Genomic DNA, 21,254 nt, shown 5'->3' on the forward strand with positions numbered 1-21,254 from the left:
TCTGACATCTTAACTGAAACTGTGTCACAGAAATAACGAGTGTTGTGGGGGGAATGGAAAAGGGCAGGGGAGTTGAGAAAATCTTCAGGGGATTGGGCGGTGCTGGCCCAGATGTGAGGGTGTGGAGGACAAATGAGGCAGGGTAAAACGATCACAAAGACCCAGCCTCATTGGTTGGTGTTGTACACGTGGGTATTTGACATTGTGCCTAGGTGTAGCCGTGTTAACGTACCACGCCACCTGATTGGTTGCACCTGCTGACACAGCTACGTTTTTGTGGGTATTGTGTTATAGCCACAGGTATGCAAAGTTTTTAAAACTCAGAATTACTAGTCTAGAGGGGTGGAAAATGTAGAGTGAGATGCGGCTAGAGGTGTGGAGGGGGAAAATACAGTATGCGATTTTGTAGAGTTTAAATTTCAGTAAATTATATTTCAAAAATGATGAAATTTGCTGATAATTGCGGCTATACCCATATGCATGGCTACAATGACAGAGAATAGGGAAATTGTAAGTGCATCACAGAAAATATGCTGTGCGCGGGCAAGGAGGGTAGTGGACATCACGGGGAGGAGGAGAACCACTTTTTTGAGGTGTAGGGTAGTGGAGTGGGGACACATAGGGCCTCATTACGAGGAAGACGGTAGAGATATAACAGTGCCGGTAGAGCTGCCAGCCCCGTTATCCCTCTACCGCCTCATTACGAGGTCTGCTCGCGGGTCCTGCAAAGGACAACTGGTAAAACCAGGCATCCTTAGCGGGACCCGCTAGCAGACCAGGATGATAACAACGGGCCCGTCATTAACGTGCCCGTTGTTAGCATCCTCCCCATTCCCATTGAGCCCTATCGGGGCTCAAATGTGAATGGGGATGTACCGGGTCCGGGTTCCACGAAAGGGAATTACCGGGCCCTCCAAGATCAGAATGGCCTGGTAATTCCATATTTCTGGAACCCAGATCCGGTACCCGGTACCCAGTATGGGGGTGGCCATACTCGTAATGAGGCTCATAGTGTCTTGCATGTATGTGAAATTAAAAAAAGGCACCCTTTTATGTTTTTTATTATACCCACAGGTACCATAGCCCCGGCTAAAGTAAAAACACAAAAATAATTGTCCTTTTTTACACATACTATATAAAATGGACCATATAAGGGTTATTGATTAATTTATACAGTCTCTGTTTTTTATTGTCTATTTTTATAACTGAAAAGTTGGCCCTGAAAAGGGCTGTTTTCATGGAGAGGGAAGGAGAAGAGTGGAACTGGGAAGGGAAGAATATTAGGGTTGATATATATAACATTGGGTAAAAAAAGGGCAGATTTTTTTTTAAAAGGTGGGAAATTGCTGCATACAATAACAATGCCTAGTGGCGGCTGTTGGCCTGGTGTTCAAAAATGGCCTGTGCCCAATCATCTAAGGTGGAATCTTCCAGTTGTGGCATTTGCAGCACATAATTTTGGACTGCTGAAGATTGGGTGTAGGCAACAGTGGTTGATGTAGGGTCCCGGTGGATGTAGCCGAAGGTGTGGTTGTAGAGGTGGATGGGGCAGAGGTTGCAGTGGTTGAAGAAGACGATGCAGAAGTCGATGCACTGTAGATGTCGGACGACATATCGAGTGAGGCCTATGTGCTTTGACTTTGTTGTGTTCGTGGGTCTTCCGATAGTCCTCGTACACCTCGTCCCAATGGACCCAATGCAATGCCCTGTACTCAGGAGCTAACAAATACATCAAAGACAAAATTCAAAGTCTGCAGAATAATGCCTTGAGAGCAGCACTAAACATCCCCCACAGTGAGCACGTCACCAAATTCAGGAAAGAGGTTAATTGGCTTAAAATAACGGACAGAATCCTACTCAAAACAGCTTCCCTCACCTCTAAATGTCTGAACAACTTAGCCCCCCCGTACCTCATGGAAAAAATCACGAGGAAAACCTCTATGCGACCCACGAGATCTGCTAACACCTTTAAACTAGAAACTCCTCGGTTTCAACGCTCGACCGCGGGAGGAATTAGCTTCCCTGTCAAAGCTGCTCACTGCTGGAACAAGTTACCACTTGACCTCAGAACTTAACAACCATACCCTAAATTCAGACACAAGATAATTAACTGGTTGCGAGCCAATGACTAACACCCAACTACAGATATACAATAGTCTTGCTAGAGTGCTTCGAACTTTTCTCAGTCATATCATGTACTTGCACACATGTTTGTATATATTCCTGCATATATTTCTTTTTGCCTATCTGTTCATTATATTCATGCCAAATATTGTAATAAGCTTAAGATTTCTTGTACACTGCTGCGCCCGGCTACCCAAGGGTTTGGTGCGCATTACTAAATAAAAAAACAAAAAAAACCCACACTAGGTGCTGGTTCAGGACTGGTGTTCGGAGACTCTGAGATGGAACATTTGAAGATCCTCGTCAAAGCTGCTTCTTGCACAGCTTGCATTGTACAGCTTTGATTTCCTTGCACAACTGTTGCTCTTTAACAAGGAAATACCTCCAACTGTTGGCAGTATTCTTCATTCCACACAACTTTCTGGGGGGACGTGGTGTTGTTGGGACCCAGATGACATTGTCATCGCTGCTGCAGCTGTGGCCAGACATGGTGAACAATGTCTGAACAGGGAGGAACATGTAATAATATTAAAACACAAGACTTAAAAGACAATGCCGCTAAAATAAAAACAGGTTTAAGAAAAGAAAATAACTAACTAAAATTAAGAATAGACAAACACAAAAATGACAGGACAAAGCAGAGAGGTATAGGGACAAAGGAGGGCAAATAAAATGGGAAAAATTAGGAAGTTGCTTTCAAAAGCTCCTGTACTTCACAGAGAACCTGCTCAGTAGCAAGAATAAAAGCAATGAGGAAAAGTAAAGGCGTTGTCTTTGTGTGTGGTGAATACCCACGGCTATGGATACAACCAATCAGAGAGCACTGTTTCTATCCACGTCAATATGAAAGCATGACACCTGTAGCTGTGCCTACGAGACGCACAGTTCGATTGGTTAATAGTGCACACATGGATATGTCACCACGCCTGGCAGTAATTGCGTTAACATACCATGCCACCTGATTGGTTGTTCCCATTGGCACAGCTATGTGTCATGTTTAGGCTCATAAATGCAGCCCATGTTTTAAGATTGTTTCTCTAGCAATGACGTGGCTGTTCATCATCAATGCGGGTACAAAACTCGGCTCCTGAACAGCTTTTGGCCGCAGCTATTGGCCATTCTAAACGGCACTTATTTTCATTTTCTTCATTGCTTTTTGTGTCTTGGTGGGTGACATTTTTGTGAGCCTCCAGGCAGTTTTGAATACATTTCTCCAATCTGTTTTTTACCATCCCTTGTTCCTATACCTCTGTCCCTTCTCCTGTCATGTGTAGTTGGTGTGTATTCTTTATTTTAGCTTGTTATTTTCGTTTTTTAAAAACATTTTTCCTTTTAAGTGAAAGAGTCCTTTTTGTATTGTTTTTTCTTAAATTCTTGACTTTTCCTCCCCGGTCCAACGTTCACCTCCTAAAATCAAGCAGTGTGCTATGAAAACTGTCACTGACAGCTTGCAGTATTTCCGTGTGAAGGAGCACCACAGTAAGAAGAAGGTTGAGGAGGTCAAATGTTTTTTCTGCAGGAAGTTGCTGCATAGAAGGCATTCGAACAAACCTTCGCAGCATTGAAGCACCTCCACTTTGACACAGCATCTCATCCAAGTCCACTGGGATGAAGTGGATTAACCATATAGGAAGGCACACTTACATCATAAGGTTAAGGTGCATGATCCACAGTCAGCTGTCAGGTACCTCCAGGCCTCTGCCCCATCAACCTCTTGTGCCACTGCTCCTCTGCGATCCACCTCTACTGCCACTGCCTCTGTGCCTTCCACCAGGACCCCACCACAACCACTGCTGCTTACACCCGATATAAAGGAGTGCAAAGTTATGTGCTGCAAATGCCACAGTTGGATCTTGGTGTGAGACATTACCCTAGATGGCTGAGCACAAGCCATTTCTGAACACCAGGCCAACTGCTGCCACTAGGCATTTCTTTTTTTTAAGTGTCAATCTGTCCCCCCATTTTTGTGGAAAGATTAAACCCCCCCGAAAAACCACAAAAAACATGTGTCAATCCTAATGTTCTTTCCGTACAAGTTCCACCCTCCTTCTTCCCTCTCCCACCAAAATGGCCCTTTTCGGCGTCAACTTTTCGGTTACAAAAAGAGACAATAAAAAACACAGACAGTATAAATAGATCATTACCCTTTATACAGTGTGCTTTGTATCATAGCCGTGGGTATGATAAATATCATGATGTGTATCCGCGGCTATAATAAAAAATACAAAAGGTGGCCTTTTTTATTGTTTTGACACTCATCCAAGACTCTTATTTTGTCCTACCTCCACCGCCTCACTGTCAATAAAAGTGCTGTCCTCTTCCTTCCCATGATGCCCACTACCCTCCCTCCCTGGGCACAGTCAATTTATTTGTGATGCACTTTGATTTTGCCTATTCTCTGTGCCTATAGCCACAGTTATACATGCTGTGGGTTACAACGGTCATCCATACTTGCGGCTATCTGCAAGCCAATGGGGCGTTGTGTATTTTGGCAGGATGCTCTAGTTGCGGCTGTAACTGTCATGGCAGCTGTGGGTATACATGCGCCTCTAGTCGTGACTAGAGTACAATTCACGCAGAATAAATGTATGTTGGAGGTCCAAATTTCACATATCAACATTTTCCCTGTCCCTACCTCTAGCCTGATGTCATTTGAAGTTTGAAAGTTATACACATATGTGTTTTCGAGTATGTAAAAAAATTATGGTTACCCCTGGCTACATGGGGCTCACTTGTAGCTGCGGTTATTTACAATCCAATGGGATGTTGTGCATTATAGCCATGGCCACATAGTAAATCATAAGTGTACACTTTTTCTCCAATCACAATACTACTTTGTAGTGATTATTTCATTGGTTGTTCCAAGCTATGTGCTGAAAGGTGTTATGGTATTGGATGCTGGTATTTATTTTACATTCTTTTGGGAAGGAACTGTGTCATTAGCAGTTGTAGGGGTTGAAGAGTTCATACAGACTGTTATTGGAGGATATTTGAGGGATACATTTTTTTTTTTGGAGAAAGTTGAAGAAATGGAGCGAAGTTGTGAGCCAGAATCTGACAATTCATTTACTAATTTGTCAGGAGATGAAACTCCTTCAAAATATTATGAAGAAATAATGTATTGTCAAACTGCACAAACAGTGATGTTGAGGAAATTTGGAAATTATGGGAGAAACATTGGCTAAGTACCTGTTTCTGGTATTTCCACACAACACAGGAAGTTTTTGATAGAGTAGCTGTCTGTAATAGTTGTAGACAGATATTTTTGGTTGGGAATTTGGGTTATTTAATGTTTGGTAAAAGAAAATTAATAAAAAATATGAAGGAATATCACAGAGATACATTGGAAGTTTATTTGGATACTGCTAATGTAGTTTGTGAGGGGATTACCGACATAGACACATTGTCAGAGTAAAAAACAAATGCCAAAAGAAGTTATGTGTCATTTTTTTTATCCCTTTGTTATATGTGCCCTCCTTAATGTTCTTTCCTTCCCAGTTCCTCCCTCTTCTTGCCTTACCCCAAAACGGCCCTTTTAAGGGCCACACTCTAAGTAAAACAAAACAGACATTAGACATCACACACTGTTTAAATGGATGTATAATTGTTATATCACCCATTTAATACAGTTTATGTGAGAACAGTGCCATAGGCAATATGTTTCTATAACCGCAGTTATAATGAATTTTGTTGGTCCCTTTGAGCCTATTCCATAGCGTCTTGTGGCCATGGTTATGAAATTATGGTTTAAAAAAATATGTATATATGTGTGTGATAGGTAGTCCTTGAAAGTTCTATTTTGAGATATATTGAGTGTAGTATTTGTGCAAAGTTAGAGTAACAGTTTAATGACTTTCTCTTCATGAAAAACACACATAACTAATATGCAAAAAGGGTTTTCTATAAAAATATTTATTCGGGGACAGTGGTTGTGGGTATTCTTTTTCTTTTAGTGTTTTCATATGATATATTTTCTTCATTGGCCCAATTGTCTACATCAGTACTATCTATTATTCATTTTAGGTCTCATGTCCTTTTTCACTGATTCTGTGTCACTTTGAAGATTAATCAAAATGTCTTTAATTTCTTTTAATGTATTCATGATTGCATTTTTAGGGAAATATTCAGGTGGCTGCTGCTGAATCCAATTCTCACTTGAATTACTTCTTCATCTCAAAATATATTCAGAACATATTTTCAAACAATTAAAGACGTAATTGACTTCAATGTGCTTTTGCTAGTAGCACAGACATTTCAAAACAGTAAGTGTAAATACCTCTCTAACATATTTCACTTTAAATACTATCTTCTTTTGCTCATTAAGGCATACCTAAAATCACAATCATATCTATCACTAACCTTTATTAGTTAGGTTATAGAAAATCTGTTGATAATTTTGGAACCCAACGGAAACAAGCATCTTAAAATTAAATAATGTTGCTCAATAACTCTTCAGCTCATAAGTATTCATGCATATCATCGTGGTGGCTTGTTTCTTATACTCCATGCAACACATAATTACTAATAATTGTGGATTTAACCAAAGCTATAGTGAAGGATGTCATTACATCTAATTTCTTCATTCACATATTTAACTTTCATTACTGTTTACTTTAAAACACAATTGCTTAGTAAAAACCACAGTGCTCTTTATTATTCACTTTTCTTAATACGTTCATAGAAAAGCTGACACTTATCCATTCCAGTGGAACAAATGCCTTAAATTATCTCATGAGATAACCAGAGACAATAATCTCTTCTGCATTGCAATATTTACTATGATTACTATGGTGGCATGTTTCTGACTGTCAATGGCACTCATGCTAGCACGTATGTATAGCCTAGAAATAAGGTACAATGTAAAACAACATGACATCTAAATATCTTAGTCATGTGTTTCACTTTGCATACTATTCTCTTTACAATGCTAAGGTATACCTATATGCCCAAAGATATCTTTTACTTACAAATATTATTATTTAACACTTTTTAGATGAAGATAAAGAATAAACTCACATAATCCAGAATATCCTGCACTTTCCTCAGCGTGCTGCTCTTCAGCATCCTCCTTAAGTATTTCCTCCTCTGTGGGATAATTGTCTTCAAGCCACTCCTGGTGGTTCTCGATTCTGGAGTAACTGCAAAAAACATGTTCTGCCACCTCACTTGCTAGAATGAACAATGGAAATACATTACCCGATCAAAGAAGGTGGGATTCTCTGCATTTACTTTCTGATTGGGACCTTATTGTTTCTATAGTGGACGGCTGCCAATAGGACGTCAAGTAGCTCAACTAATCTTCAGCTATTGAACCTAAGACAGTGTCATTTTTTGAGTGAGGATTCTTTGTACCAATTAAAATTGAGGTTCTGTTGTCTCATAATCTTTAGTGTTTTTCTACATTGAACTAAAACAAATTAGTATTATACAAGGTAGGAGATATTTGTAAGAAATATAAAAAAGGCTGTGTCCCTTCACTGTTTATTTATGTTCACACCCTACTTTAATATTTCCTTGCTAGAAATCTGTGTATACCCGCGGTTACAAATGGGTTGTTGTAGCCGCGGTTATTACTGCTATGATAGCCGCATGTATTAGGCCACAAATATCTGTGCAATAATCACATTATTTCGTGGTTGTTACGCTACACGATTTTACATGTCTTTCTGATTCCAGGCCTTAACCTCTACCCTTGTATTATTTGATCTTTGAAACCTTGGCAATATGTGTTTTTGAGTATATATAACATTTACGTGTACCAGCAGTTAGAAGAAGGGCGTTCATACTCATGGTTATCATTGGGCCAATTGGACATTATGTGTTTTGGCAGGCTTGTATTGCTGCGGATATTACTGCTGTGATATCCGCATGTATTAAGCTAAAGATTTCTCTGCAAAAATCACGTTATTTCGTGGATGTTACATCACATAATTTTTCATGTATTTCTGATTCCATGCTAACACCTCTACCCTTGTGTCATTTCATCTTCGAAACCTTGGCAATATGTGTTTTTGAGTATGTCAAAAATGTACATTTTCCATGCGGCTACAAGAAGGGCATTCATACTCGCGGGTATCATCAGGCCAATGGAACATTGTTTATTTTGGCAGGCTTGTGTAGCCGTGAGTATAACATCTGTTGCCTATCTTTATTTTTATAGCCGCAGCTACAGTGGATGTCTATAGGGCTGTGAGCCTATTCCATTGCATCTCGTAGCTGCGGCTATGAAATGATGGTAAGAAAAAAGGGCTTGTATGTTTTTATGGGTATGCATACCCATAGTGAGTAAAATACTCCCACTTCTTATCTTGAGCACTGATGGCAGGAGAACAGCATTGATATGGACAACAAGCTTGACATCCATAGATGACTATGCACTATCTCCACCATGCCCCAAAGCCAACCCAGTATCCATACTCAACAATAATGTTACAGACAAGGAAACAAAGGTGGTATATGTGTCCGATTTCTCCTCTCTGCATATAAACTACATGTCAACTGCATTTTAGCAATCAAGGCAGGTATCCTGCACTTAATTAACAGCAGAGCCCTCAACTGTAGACTGTTGTCCTAGGGGTTTGGCAGGCTTCCATCTTCACCCTTACCCTCTCTGTCACGTTTCAACCTATAGAATAAGTTGATTCCTACAAAATATTTGGTCCTGTTGTCACATAGTCACTGACACAACACTCTTCCCTTTGCCTTTGTAATATGCGCGATAAATTGTGTTATCAAAGTTATATCTGCTCATCACCGATTTGTTAATAAATGCTCTCATGCAGTGTACAACTGTCATTTACATGTTGGATCAGATCATGGTCTTCCAAATTGCATTCATCCACCACAGCGCTTCATGGCAATGCCGATGGCAGAAGGCGCTACACAAATATCAAATAACATAACATAAAGCAGAGTGGGATAAATGTCACACAGAAACAAAATTGGAACTAAAATTAATATTTATTCTCGACAACTGTAACACAGGGTTGCAACAAAGTAAAGGGAACATGCCCCACTGCCCCTTTCCTGATTCCTAGAGCTTTCCTTCTAAAGCTAATAGGGATAGTCTATGCAGCGTGGCTCCTCTGGGTCCCAGCAAATTCCGATGATTTCCAAATTAGGATGGCTTTTCATTAGGTTCCAACAACAAAGTCTCTGGGTTCAAAAAGCCTTTGGATAAAACAGAAAGTCTGTCAGTGAGGGGTCTCCTGCCAGAAGTTATGTGTTAATTCTCAGTCATTCACAGTATTGGGTGTTGATTGTCCCTGCACTTCTCTCTTCTCTCCTGGTGCCGTCAGTGTGACAAAGAGGCAGGCAGGCTGGATTTTGAAAATAAATTCAGTCTTTATTGACTAAAAAAAAAAAAGCAAAACAAATGTCTAAGTTGCAAGTTGAGATTCTAACAGAATTTTTCTTCTTCTGTTTGCTTTAGCTTTCTCTGGATTCTCTCCTGTTGCTGGTCCTGGGGATGTAGGACTAAACTGTTTTCTCCACCTTCTAGTCCTTGTAAGCCCACAGGCTTCCCGCAGCTCCTGTCTCCACGTCAGCCTGGCTCTGCAACAGAAGCGAGAATGATCCGTCAGTTCTTTCTTTACTACTTGTTTATATAGGCAAGTGTTAATGGGCCAATCTGTGTTCTTTTGAACGTCTAGGTTATAAAACCCCTCCCAAGCCCCGCCCCCTTTCCCTTGAGACGAAGCCTGGGAAGATGGCTTCCTGCCTTTTCCCCCAGTGCCTTCAACCTGCGTCCAGCCTGTTGGTAGCCCATTTTTAAAGTAAGTGTTCTTCTCCCCAATCGTTTTTTTCCGTGTGTTCGCGCTGTTGCCACTAATTGCATGGAGTCCTTCGTCCATTTGTTTTACCTTGCCTAAGTATGCTAAATGCAGTGTTTCGTCCAGCCCGCTACAACTTGGCGTGGCTTTCGGCCCGTTGCAGTTTTCAATTAGTATACCGCTGTCAGCCCACACCTCGCCACCTTTGCCAGGTACTTCTCCTGTCTGTAGCAGGCTGCTGCAAGTCCAGTCCTTGACAGCCAGCACTTTCCTAACTGCCGCAGAGGTGTTAGTTTGCTTATCGCGGCCCGTGTAGATGTCTGTATGTTTATCGAGGCCCCACCAAACCCCAGTGTTGTTTGTGTCTGCCCCTGCGGGTTCGCCAGTGATGCTTGCATCTTCCACTGTGGAATCATTGGTAGCCGGCCCGTGTTTATGTTATACTCCCCTAGGTCCTTACAGTCAGTTTCAGTCTTCTCCTTCTCATTCTCTTTCAGGACTCCTGAAAGTCCCCTGCACCTAGGTCTCAGGGCCCCAACTGCAGTTGCATTTTAGATCTAGGCAGCAGTAGAAGATAGGACTGGATGCCATCAATCTAAGCCACAGAGTTCTGCCAGTAGGCTGGCCACATGCACGCTACTTGCAAACACCCATTCCTCATTTACTTCCTCGATGAGTCGGGCTGGTCCCATACTCAAGTTGACCTTTCCTAATTTCCCTCTCCTCTCTGCTGTATATCCCTTTCCACACATCAGGGATATCCTCGAGTCTCTTCAACGTGCTATTACCTCTGCCCTTCCTCTGACAGGATTGTAGCTGGCCTGTGCCTTCTTCCTTTCTGTTCCAGCCTCTTCTTGGCTATCTCTGTTCCCCTCCTCCTGTCAATGTTCACCCTGCTCCATATTTTGAGGGGCTCACCCTCAACTGAGTTATTTTCCAACCTCCTCTACTCTATATTCATCTTCTCAATTACTAGTACCTATAAACCGCTTTAGATTTCTTTCACTCTCCTCTCTTCATATCACTGTTGTTCCAACCACCTCATGTCTTCTGTTGGTATGCCTTTTTTCCACTCCTTTTCTCACCTTTTGCTTGCTTTTTACCATCGTTTTACTCTCTACCTTCCCCTTGTTATACCCCATCTCTTTAATCTCCACTACCGCATTGTCCTCCATGCCCTTTACCTTAACTGTTCTCAATTTTCCTATTCTCCAACCTTGGTTTTCACATACTTCTTACTCTACTCTACCCCTTCTCCTTACTCTTCACCACTTCTGACCTCTCCAGCCCTCTGGCCTCCTCTCTTTAGTCTCCTTCTTTTTTTTAAAGCTTCATTTTCTTCTGCTTCTGACTTGAGCACACTAGTTAACCGCTCCTCCGCTCCCTCCTGAACAGATCCAATACTTAGATAAGGGCTGGTCCCTGCCTCTGGGGACTGCCACTGCCTACCTGTATCCAGGTGGTTGTGCCTATATATTTTACAGCACTCACATTTTACTATTCCGTGCCTTTTGTGCCACCCTGGTGACTTTGCCTCCTCCCATACAGAAACAGCATAACCCTTCAAACAGGCCGATTGCCCTTTTGGAGCACTAGTTCATGAATTTGTGGGTTTTGCGATCTGCTGTTAAAATTGTCTCTCAGCTGCTCCACACAGCATCACCTGTTGTATGTGGGCCCCAGAAAACTGTGCATTTCCTAGGGTGCAGCAGCTCACTTATCTTTTGACTAAAGGGTTCACTATTTCTGTCGCTGGTCCCAAGCATTGCCAAACCGATCCCAGCACTTTATGAATCATCTCTTTAACAGCAGGAGCTCCTCCACAGCAGCCCTGAAATTACCACATCCAATGTCATGATATCCTACCATAACCTCTCTTAGCGGCTGAGAATCCTGTCAAATAAGAATTGGCATGGTTTGTGTATCACTTTACAAAGGGGGGGTTTGTGTTTTAAAGAGTCTATACTTACAAGGAGCTTCCATTAAAGGGGTAAGGGTGTGATATCCCTCCTTAAACAAGCACCTTCCAAATGGCTGGGGCAAGATGGGGCTAGGCAGGGAATCCTTCTTGCTCAACCCCCAGACCCAGCACCGCTTTGCAGTTTATTTTATTGTGCATTTGTAAGGCACTTATACATCAAGTAAATTGTGTTACAAAGCACCCACAGGGCAACGGGGAAGGAACATGGGAACAAAAGGCAAATAACAATGATAAAGAGAAAGACAGAGGCTACTAGGCCTTGTGAGCATTCAGAACGTGCAAATTAATAGAGAGAGAAGGGACGAGGGAGGGGGATAAGTGCTAGGGGTTCTACAGAGAGAGGTTCTAAGGAGCAAGTTGCAAGTAGCTGTTAAGTGCCTGACAGGGATCACATGGTAAGCGTAGTCAACTGCCGATACAATAAGTGCAGGCCTGTGAGACAGCACAGGCCAGTGGGCACCCAAAGACAAGTGCTGGGAGTGGGAAGAGGCTGAAGGCGATGGGGGCCGCAGCAGGACCCAGAAGGACACCTAAGGGCCCTGGTCACCAATCTTAGCAACTGTGGGGTTTGGCAAGGGAGGGAGATGGGGAAGGGGGGGGGTGAAAAGGAAAGTCTTGAGGAGCTTCCAGAATTTGAGAAGATCCGGCTCAAGATGGAGAGAGGAAGGGGGAGATGGTTCCAGAGGAGGTAACCAGCTGAGGAAAGAGATCACCGCCATCTTGCTGTTTAGAGAAGCACTTAATATGCAGATAGTTGGCACCGGAGAAGCGTAAAGAACTAGAGGGAGAGTATTTGGTGAAAGCCAGTTGTAGATAGTGTGGTCCCGGGGCCCTGACAGCCTTATGGATGATGCAGAGGGATTTGAATTTCATTCTTGCAGCTACCAGGAGACAGTGGAGAGATTTTAGGGCTGGAGAGATGCAGTCCCTCGGCTTGAGGCCAGGGATACGTCTTGCACACCTATTCTGGAAAAGCTGGAGGGGACATAAAGAGGAAGAGGGTAGATTAAGGAAGACGCTGTTGCAATAGCCCAGCCTAAAAAGTACCAGAGCTTTAGAGACATTGAAGGAAAGTGAGGAGAGGAATGATTTCTTTGAGGAAATGGAGTTCAAAGGGGACCTTCTTGGCAAGGTCCTGGATGTGAGGGAGGAAGCAAAGAGAGGAGTCGAAGATGACTCCAAGGTTTCTGGCTTCAAATGAAGAAAAAGGGGGAGAGCCCATAGAGGGTGGCCAGAGTGAAGGGAAGAAAGAGGAAGCAGGAGTTCCAGTATGAAGGCTCCCAGTCTTGCTGGTGCTCAGGCAGAGATTATTGAAGGCACACCAGGACTGGATGGCAGATAGGCAGTCCGGAATGATGGAGGAAGTAAGGAGAGGATCAGAGGGGGGTTTGAAGAAGAGTTGTGTGTCATCTGCATAACACTGGAAGTAAGGGGATAAAGTGGAAATTAGGTGTGGAAGCAGAGCAAGATAGATGTTATAGAGCCAGGGGGAAAGGCTGGAGCCCTGGGGAATGCTGCCACAGGTGGAGTTAGAGGTGGGAGAGGACTAAGAGCCCAGGATAACCTGGGAGGGACAGTCAGTGAGGAAGGAGGTCAGTCAGTCAAGTGCCCACTTCGAGATACCAAGGATATCGTGGAGCTGTTTTATGAGGATGGAGTGGTTGACTGTATCAAATGCAGAGGAGAGATCAAGTAGAATGAGAACAGCTGGAGAGTTAGAGTCAAGAGATCACAGGTGTTCAGGAGAGCAGTTTCCGTGCCTCTGGATGCTCAGAATGCATATTGATGGTTGTGCAGGCAACCGCCAAGCTCAGTATGCTGGGTCAGTTGGGGGAAGACCAGCTTCTCCAAGAGTTTCCCAAGGAAGGGGTTGATAGGCACAGGGAGGATGGGAGGCCATAGATTGCAGGTGCTTGGGGGAGAGGAGGGGGAAAAGGAAGGCAGAGTGCCCAGGATGTTCTGAGTTTTTGCAATGAAGTGAGTGACCAGTGCATTGCAGAGGGCCTGAGAGGCAAGAGGCGAGGTGGAGACTGTGGAAGGGTTGGCAAGTTCCTTTCAGATTTTAAAGAGTTTAGCTGTGTTGTTGGATGCACCAGAGACGCGAGCCTGGATGTGTGCTCTTTTCATGGAATGAATGGAGAGTTGGTATTGCCATTGGAGAAGGCTACAGGCCAGTTTGTCGGAGGGTGAGCCTGCGGTCTGCCACTTCCGTTCCGCAGCTCTGCACTTGCATTTCAGGGCTGCAAGTTCAGAATCGCACCAGGCTTTACACTTGGTGGCATGTTTCAGTAGGATCCTCATGACTGGGGCAAGAATGTCGAGAGTGTTAGTGATGGCAAGATGGTGGTTTCTGAGAGCGGAATCAGATGTAGAGTCTGCATTCGGGGCACGGTGGAGATGGATGCGAAGGCATCAGTTGACACTCGTTTCATCGGACATATGTCTGTGAAGGAGGTTGGCAGAGCTGGGGGAAGTGCGGTTAGATGGCAGAGAGGACCCAGGTGACAGGACTGGAGGGAGTGGTCTGACCAGGGGAGTGGGGTGGTGAGTGGGGCAGAGAGCAAAATATCAGTGTGGATCAAGGCTTCAAGAGTGTGTCCACCAGAGTGAGTAGGACCAGAGGGGATAATGGAGAGAGAGAGAGAGCGATATGCAGAGGTCACAGAGAGTGGACGCTGTGATTGAGGAGTCAAGGTGGATGTTGAAGCCACCCAGGAGAATGGGTTTAGAGGTAGATGTGAGGAGAAAGGAGTAGAAATCAACCCATTCTCATAGGAACAGAGTGATAGAGCAGGTGGCCTGTAGATACTGGCAGTGGTCATGGAGGAAGTGGAGAGAGCTAACCAGCTTGCAGACAGGCTCTCGAAGGAGGAGGATGGCTGGGTGGGTATGAGGGAAGAAGGAACCCACTCTAAGAATATCAGGGCAACCACACCGCCAGTGCGGTTTGGCGAGGCTTGGAGAGGATCTTGTAGCCATCAGGGCGAAGGGAGTCAAAAGCAATGACTGAGCTGGCATTGAACCACATCTCGGTAACAGCAAGGATATCCAGGTCAAGGTGTTCAAGGAGGAGGCCGTGGTCAGCCGAGTGTTTGATAGCAGAGCGAGCATTAAGTGTGGCTAGATGCAGCAGGTCACTTCCCAAGAGCGTGGTACACCAGTCAGAGGCGGGGGGACAGAGAGAGAGAGGAAGAAGGAGTGGCAGGTCTGGGAAGGAAGTTGATGAGGGATGGCAAGCAGTGTTTCAAGAGGAGGAGGTTGGGTTGTGGACCCTGAGCCATGATAGTGCCATTGCGATAGACATGAATGATAAACCTGGATGATGAGAAGCTTGCCAAGAGTACTTCCCATCTTGTGCCACCATTCATGGGTGAAGATGTAAAAGGGGAGAGAGTAGAGATAAGATGAGGAGTCCAGAGATCTGGAGAGGGGATAGAAAGAGAATTTCAGTGAAAATGTGTCTGGAAGTTGCGCTAACGGAGGTGTCTATGATGGGTAGACCGGGGTTAGTGGTCAGGATGTATTTTTTTATCTTTTTCCTTGCAGACTTCGTGAGAGGGCAAAATGCAACCTTCTCTGTGTGCCATATAACAATTCATCTTTCTGTCCATTCAATAGGTCACATCACTGAGTACAGCACAGAGATGCCTAACATTGTTCAGGGCCAATACACAGACATGCACAAGGGTTTTCTCCATCTTGTAAGGATTTTATCTATGTCAGTAAGCCATACAACCGAAGGATCTGTACCTAATACTGGGGTTAAACATGTGGTGTTATATTGGGATTAGCAAACTTTGACTACATTGAAATGGTGCAAATGGGGAGTATACTGGGGTTGTCAAACTGGGAGTGTTCTGGGATTGTTCAAACTCACGCTGTTTTGTCCACCAGTGACCAGTCTGGTTTTGTCAAATTGGAAGCTTACCTTGTTTGTCCAACTGGGTATATATTATGATTGTTAAACATGGATTAAATTGGAATTGTCCAACTATGTAGTCCAACTGGGAGTACACTGGGAATTTCCCAGTGCACAGTATAAAAAGTAGCTTTTAAGGAAAACTGAAAAGGTCAAAGGAGGATTGGTTAATGCGGTCTGTGGGACGAGTTCATATTAGCCTCAGAATCCAATGACTCTAGGATGTTTTGGCAACTGGCTTCTCATGAGTCACATAATAACAATTCTAGTAGATAAGAGTTGCACATGGGCAGTGAACTTCTCAATAATCTATTACCCAAATCAGTATTTGCCAAATATCCTGGTGCGTGAGAATTCCAGGACCCTTCTTGAACAGGGTAGATCAAGAAGCAAGTGTTCATTGTTAGGCGCGAGGAACGTTATCGAGTCTCAAGCCTTTCACAAGAGTGTAGGCTCCAATGAAATACCCATTGACATTTTTTAAGGCCAACCTAGACGTGCAAGTGTCTTTACTCACAATAATGTTCAGCTTCATCTGGTATACAGGTCACACCCATGCCAGCTGACACTGGGCCATGAATGTTACAATCTTCAAGAAGGGAGATAGGAAGTTATCAGAATCTTATCATCCTATCTCCCTCCTGGATGCATCTTCTAATCTTTTTGGGAGGCGGATGCTCGCTTCCTTGGCTTGGGATGAAAATGTGCTAGCATATGCACAATGTTGCTTTAGGATTTGCCTTCATATTACCAAACAGATAATTAAACTGTACATCATAACTACAATGCATTCCTGTATCTATTAAATGCTATGCTCCATGGTCTTCATCAACCTCCATGGCCTTCATTGACCCCTCCTTGGCCTTTGATTTAGTTAGTAGGCTGAGGATATGAGAGCATTTGAAGGCAATGCAGATTTCAAAGATGACCCTTAGAATCTACAAGCTCCTCCATTATGTGTGAATCCGAGCTAAATGCAGTATTTTCACAGATTCTGCAAACAGGTTACATCCTGAGCACCAAGGCCCGTACAAATAGGTCCATTGTCCCGTTCTCATGGCAAGTAAGGCAGATTTGTCATGGAGAAGTTCACAGACATAAGGGATGGAATAGGGTCCACCCACACCACTTGCTGTTGGCTTGCTGATGCTGGGTGGAGTGAGGCTGAGCCTTGCTCTCATGCCCACCCAATAAACAGAAACAAAGCTAGTAGTCTTTCCGTGCTCCCTGCTTGCACTCAGATTCAATGAGGATGCATGATCTGATATGTTATGTATGGCTTCCAGAGGAAGCCCTACTCAACATCCATGTGAAGCCATTAGCTACTTTTCCCATCTCTGAACAGTCTACCCTTCTGCTCCGATGACATGTCGGGGAATTGTGGCATTTACAACCAACTGCTGTGTCATCACATTATTTTCTCTGGCAGGTATTATTTCCCACTTTCTGGTGTGTTGTTTAGTAAAGGGAGAATTAACCACATATGTATATTGTTTATTCTTCCCGTATGACTCCCTATACATCTCCTACAATGCAGGTCCATTAGAGTAGCGTAGGGGTGGAAAGAAAGAAGCAGATGACGCCATCTACAACATATAATTATGTATGGGCAGCTTTGTGCAATGGGATGTGTTCCACCTCAGAGTTCCACATGACATCATAGACAACTCAAGCTTCACTCTCGTTGTCTTTCAGATGCCACTTGGAACCCTTCAGTGGAGTATATCCCTGCAGTTGATAGCTACCCATGTATGATTCTAGATATAAGTAATAATTATTGAAATAGACACCATACAATGATGTGAGTTAATCAAGATGTATTATTTCATAGTGACGCATTGCATTGTTGTGTATGGCTTTAACAGGAAGTCAATGACAGCCACTTCCATTTCAAAATGCTGTATCCTTCCACAGTGACATCACAGCGTAGGATTATGGAATGCGTAATCAATTGCTGTGACATAGCTAAGGGGCTATAGCATTGTATTTGCCTCCCACATCTCCTCTTAGACATGAAGAACGCTGGAAAATCACAGCGCCCCATCTCAGTTCATCTACTGCTCCCTGACAGTGTCGGAGCTGTGCGTCTGACAGTTTGTGAGAGCTGAAGCTCCTACACTGTCAAAGACCAGTACTGTCCTCTGCCTTTGTGAGCATGAGAGCCACAGCTACACAAACCGTCAGACCGGTAGCTCACACACTGTCAGGTAGCTCTGTTGGGAGGTGGAGGTCTTGAAGGTGAGGTAGGTGGAGGTTGGTGACAGGGCATCAGGGACTCCTTTTTTCTTTGGGAGGAGAAACACAAAAACTGGGAAGGTGCAGAAGGGGGCAGGGTTTCGGCTCTTGCATTTTTTGGTTTGGGGGACGGCAGGCAAAAGGAATGTGGGGAGATTGGCATGGTACCAGGTGTTTTTGTATTGTTTTTTTGGACTGGGAAAGTAGTAGAGGACACTTGAGGAAGGTAGAGAAGGGTGGCAGGATGGCAGGACTCTAGGTATATTTTTCCTTTTGGTTGCTGGGGAGGCAGAGAAAAGAACACAATGGAGGTGAGGGTTTGGCATACGGCCAGGTGATTGTTTTATGTTGCAAAATGTGCACTCGCCACTAGCCAATGGCTAGGATATTTGACTCGTGGCAAGTAAAAAATGGTGTGCTCTGTGTATCTATAGAAATGAGGTTGCAAGTGATTTTTTTATGGTTGGCTATTAGCTATTAGTTTGCAACTTTAATTTTTGCACCCTGATTTCAGTTTCCCTTACGCTTCCACTCTCAAATTCCTGCAATCCTGGTCCATGAAGACAGAGCAAGGGTGGAAAAGGAATGAATGAGGTCATACTAAACAAGTAATAACAGATGAATGGCTATCATGTGCACTAAGCACATTGGTGGAAAAGGGATGCATTAGATCCACACTCAACACCTAATTACAGATGGAGAGCTACCAAGTAGAGGTTTTGTCATAGACAACTTGTGCTTCGCTGTCTATAGATGCTACTCGAAAATCCACCCTGTACATTTTTTGCCTACAGCTCAGAGCCGATAAATAACATTCTATATATTGTGTTACAAGCTGTGCATGACCTGCAAAGCACAAGTCATTTCCCCAGCCATCGCTAGCCACCAACCACATGCACTATACTGTGTTTCATTCTTCATAGGTCTGTTGATGATTGCTAGGTTCGGTTATGCTGGCAGAAAATGTCACTGTAATAATAATAATAATAATAATAATAATAATAATTAGATTAAGTTACTGCTGTACACATTGGAGAATTATTGAAAGACAATGCAAGACCACTGATCCCGAGCACTCCATAAAATGAGAATATGATATGGAACAGTCTCTTTTCAGTTGAATTCACTGCAGGGCAACTATGTTGTGGTACTGCAGATAACCTGCAGCAGCTTCCAATTACTGGTGCAATATAGTGTTAAGGATTTCCATCAGGCACACACCCAGGTCTCGCCTAGCATGTAGTGCGCAATGAAATCCTTATTTATTTGTGTCTATAAGTTCAATATTCTGAATGATATACCACTCATATCACACCCTTCTCAGAATACCCCCCAGGCCACACTGAACCAGGAATCAGGCTAGTTTGTAAAGGTAAATATTTATTTGTTTAGTTATTATTCAAATCACACATATATTTTAATATATATATATATTTTTTATATATGGGGACAACAATCACCTAACGGTGACAATACAATTCAGAAAATTCACTTATACTAATGCAGAATAGAAAACACAGGAAAAAGAACAGTTTTGGTTTGTAAACAGATAGTGTTTAGGTTAATATTTCCCCCTGCAAAGTTCTTTAAGGTACAAATGAGCAGTCTTTCACAGAGGTAAGTAATCAGCCGGTATTCAGGAATGAAAGAAAATGTCTAGAGTTTAAACGCAATCTTCTCTCCCCCAAACAAGAGAGAAACCCGTTTCTGGCATTTGACACTTTTAAAATGACAGGTGAAAATGGCTTTGTGACACAATGCAAAAGTTGCAAAAATGCTTAAATGGAGAAAAATTCTTAGGAAAGCAACACTAAACAGGTCCTAACAAACATGAGCTACAATATAAACAACAGTACACACTTTAGATCAGGATTGGATTTGAAGAACACTTTGAATGGGGAAAAGACACGTGTAAACTTTGGAAAACTGCAAATCCGTGGCAAAATTTCACTATGCGATATTTGAAACGAAAACGGGTCAAAAACTCTATTCAGCGATGCGGTTTTTGGTTGTGGGTGTAGCTATGGGTCTTAGGTATCAGTGAGAGTTATGGAGGTTTTAGTGAGAGGCGTTTTTGCAAAATAGGCGCGAAAATGAAAGAAATTTGGTTTTTAAAATGACAGATTGTTTGGATTACACGATATATATGACCATAAAAAAGAGAATGTCACACATGAATCTTCACAGTTAAGTGGCCAGCTTAACCCTTCACGTGGTGGATACTCGATTTCTTTCTGGGATCTACTTTAGTTACTCAAAATCACTAATGCCTTAGGGTTTTGTAAAACAAAGGAAGAAAATCAGCGCAAGAATGGTTTTGACAATACTAGGGTTCAGAAATTAAAGATGGAATGGGTTGAGATGGGATAAGACAATGCAAATATACTATGGGTCACTGTTCTTCCTATTAATACTTACAATCCCTCGTAATTAAAATTGGACCGTCAAAGTTCTGGTCATCAGATCGGGTCAGGTCTACCGGCAGTAGGGCACTTCTGGAGGGATTGGATCAGCAGCGTGGTTCTTGTCAATTTTGGACTGCACCTCAGACTAGATTTGGATGGGCCCTTCTGGTCACTGGACACGGCAGTTTGCAGAATGCAAGTTTCAGCGGGCAAGCCTTAATGGTAGAAAGCCAAACTGAATCAGAATTATTCTTTTAAGTTTTGGGATGGATGAATTTGGGCCTAGCTAAAAAGAGTTCAGAAATGCTAAGGCTTGGATTCTGCAAATAAATCTGGAGTCAGCTGCAAGATGAAGAGGAGATCTGTATGTGTTCTGGAAGCAGTGTGTCCTATTGTGAAGTTCCTATATTTATACAATCAAATGACATCACCAAGTTTATGGTGTGGGCAGAATGTCAAAACACACCCCCACTGCTGTGAGTGGCCACAGGCACTTGCCTTGTTTTGGTTGGCAGTCAGAACAGAGCTGTCATCTTTATGATGGGATTTAGGAACTCCCACATTGATTTTGACAAAACTTAACTTTTGCACAAATATACATTTCTAAAATGATGTTCCCTAAGAAAATTGGACACATACATTTCATATTTGATGGGCTACATTCACCTTCACTCCCCATCTATGTGCGAGCGGTCTTTCGCATTCTATGGAATTTTATCAATTTTAATAATAACAGTTTGGATTAATAATTTCTAATTCGGGACATCTCTGGGCGCTTATCAGTGGATCATGTACATACAATCTTAGGCTTGCAACAT

This window comes from Ambystoma mexicanum, chromosome 7p (genome assembly GCF_040938575.1).
Source record: "Ambystoma mexicanum isolate Mex_15411 chromosome 7p, UKY_AmexF1_1, whole genome shotgun sequence".
NCBI classification, from domain to species: Eukaryota; Metazoa; Chordata; class Amphibia; order Caudata; family Ambystomatidae; genus Ambystoma; species Ambystoma mexicanum.